We start from the raw sequence: 3,047 nt of genomic DNA, 5'->3' as shown, positions 1-3,047 counted from the left end.
GAGAGAAATATGGCCAGTGAACAGTACACAGTACACTTAGTACAGGTGGTTATATAACAAACACAGTCCCAACCTAGAACTGAATGTGCTATTGCTTCTTTTTTTGTTCCTTTTTCTCTTGCTTTATTATGTGTGACACAATCTCCCACCAAATGATCTCCAACATCAGCGACCCCTCCCTTCCTTTCCCCACCTCCCCTCCACTATTGTGCAGGGGGAGAAAAAGCTAGCTGGAGTTGGGGAGCCGGCAGCAAGCCCCTCAATAGGTGATCTGGTGGACCGAGGCGTGGTCCTGGGAGCCCGTGACAATCAGCCGGCGTTTGGAAGATACGTGGCAGCACAAGATGGAAGAGCTCTCAGGGACCTGGAGGACCCTAACTCCTGCGGGCATATTGTGGAAGGTGACCAGGTTGTCCATCCCGACACTCACTCACCACTGGCCGTATGGGAAGAACTTGAGCCTGAGGACGGTGTGATCTTTACTCCCCACCATGTGTGCCTGGCCCTCTGAAAAGGGCTGTAGCCAGGATTGGCCGTTCGCCAGGCCCAGCAACTCCCAGTCTTCCTGGTGGCTGTGGGCAGGCTCATGATCTGAGACTCAAATGTCTACTCCAGTGGCTTCCGGGCTGTCTGCAGGTCCAACCCCAGAGATGAGGTCTGTTGGTCTTTGACCACAATGCTCTTGACACCATCCAGGTGGCCAGAGAGGCCCCTGACCACACTGCAATCCCTCAGCTCCCATATCCTGAAGGTCCCCTTGGTAAAGCTACCAAGGCCAAGTTCTCGCCCACTTTGGCAGCCAGTGCCTGGCAGAAGAGACTCTGGCAGAGCAGCTCGTCCTCAACGTACAGGGAGGGCGCAGACAGGTCCCACACACTCAAGCTGGCAGTGTTGTGGCTGCCCATCAATAGGGTCCTGTTGTCAGAGGTCAGAACGCAGGAGCGCGGGGAGGCCCAGCAGGTCTGCATTAACGGCAGGAGGTGGATACCGGGGAACCTGTCTCAGTCACCTGGCTAACCAGGCTCCACACCTCGATACTGGCCTTGCCTCAGGTGAATGAGTAATGTGTGAAGCTGCTCACAGAGGTGCCCAGCACTGCCTCTCCGACTTTCAGCAAGGGCATCTTTTTCAGCTTGCAGGGGGCAGCGAACCTTTTGGACTCCCAGGACACAGCGTCCGGTCTATTCCATGCATCTAACTCTTCGAATTCTTCAGGGTCCCAGGACTGGAGCGTAAGGAATGAAAGGGCACCCAGGCGGCTCCAGGTCCTCGTAGGGCTGGGCATCATCTTCTTGGGAAGGCTCAAGCTGGCTGGGCTCGGCCAGGATGTCGGTCATGGCTTCCAAGTTGTCATCGTCTGCACATGGCTCTGGTTCTGAGTCACACAGCTCTAGGTCCAAGCATTCCAGGCCCAGCACAGCCTCTGTCATTCTGTGCTTCCCTTCCTGATGATGGACCCCTGCAAAAGTCTGCCACAGATGATGAGGAAGGATGTCTTCCCAAAACTGAGGCTTGCAGTCCCAGTGCAGTGGCAGGTCGTCTGCCTCTGTGGTCCACAGCAGCCTGCTATACAACTTGTCCATGTATTCTGGCAGGTCCTCTGGAGGCTGGGGGCTGTCAGGGCTTGCGGGCTCCCCACTTCCCTGTTATGCTGCTTCTTCCTCGAGTGAGAACTGGGCTACCTGGGGCTCCATGGTTGGGGCATACAGGAGTTGACTGCAGCTCTCTATCAGCTGGAAGAAGTTTGCTACCTGCTTGTGATGTTCTTGCAGGTGGTCCTAGACCTTCCTGAGCTGAAGCAACAGAGATCACAGGTATGGGCAAGGGTTTGGTTTAAATGCTGTGTGCTTCTTCACTGTGTGACTCTGGGTAAGTCTGAATGTGCTATTGTTTCTATCTGGAGAAAAATCCAGAAAGGCTTTGGAGAGAGCATAGTTTTTGCTGGAACTTCTAGAGTCTCTGGAAAAGCAGTATTAGGAATGGAGATGTACCCTGATGATCAAGTAACAAATCAAGTACTAAATGCATTTGAGATCTGTTTTGCTAGAAAGAATACAGAGCCATGGAGGAATAAAGATTGAACGTTTTCACTTGCCAGTTTGTAGAGAGCCACACACACCATGCTAAGAAGTTAATACCATAAACAGATTTGCCAAAAGCATTTGAAACTTGAATTGATATTATGGAATACGAAAGAGTAATGTAACCATTCCATACGGTGAGAAGGGATTCCTCAAACCCAGGAAAGTAAAGAGACATTCTCATAGTCAGATGGAACCAGCACAAAAATACATGTTTCCTGATTCCAAGTTCAGATTTTGTACAGCTACCCCAGGATTATAACAAAATGTTGAAGATTAATCTGGAAATAATGCATAGAATGGATAAGATGATGGGGAGGCCATAGATGAGGAGACCAATTTATTTTATTTTATTTTTTTTCATTTTTCTTTTATTATTCATATGTGCATACAAGGCTTGGTTTATTTCTCCCCCCTGCCCCCACCCCCTCCCTTACCACCCACTCCACCCCCTCCCGCTCCCCCCCTCAATACCCAGCAGAAACTATTTTGCCCTTATCTCTAATTTTGTTGTAGAGAGAGTATAAGCAATAATAGGAAGGAACAAGGGGTTTTGCTGGTTGACATAAGGATAGCTATACAGGGCATTGACTCACATTGATTTCCTGTGCGTGGGTGTTACCTTCTAGGTTAATTCTTTTTAATCTAACCTTTTCTCTAGTTCCTGGTGAGGAGACCAATTTAGACAATTTTATACATTTTTTTTCTTAATGAAAAAGAAGGGCCCATGAAAGGCGAATTATTGAAAGGAATGGAGAATGACATCATTGGAAATTCCTTTCCGATCCCATATTCTAGCTATAGGACTTGTAGCTAAGGTTGTACTCTTGCCTCGTGTGACACTGGGAGGAGGAAAGGAACATGGCTAACTCTCCTTATTTCCCTCCTCTGCCATGGGGTAGGGAGAGACTGGAAGTGCAGCTCAGCTTTGGCTAGGTGAGTTTAGTTCTGTATAGGGAAGGAAAA

The 3,047-nt window shown here is 49.3% G+C and overlaps 1 pseudogene; it reads right to left on the bottom strand.

Moving 5' to 3' along the window:
* Positions 1 to 259: 259 nt before the first annotated feature.
* Positions 260 to 1,288, bottom strand: LOC141421560 (transducin-like enhancer protein 6; annotated as a pseudogene).
* Between the last annotated feature and the right edge of the window lie 1,759 nt (positions 1,289 to 3,047).

The sequence above is a fragment of the Castor canadensis genome, chromosome 1, assembly GCF_047511655.1.
Source record: "Castor canadensis chromosome 1, mCasCan1.hap1v2, whole genome shotgun sequence".
NCBI lineage: Eukaryota > Metazoa > Chordata > Mammalia > Rodentia > Castoridae > Castor > Castor canadensis.
The sequence above is the reverse complement of the archived record's forward strand: the minus strand, read 5'-3'. Positions and strand labels throughout refer to the sequence as shown.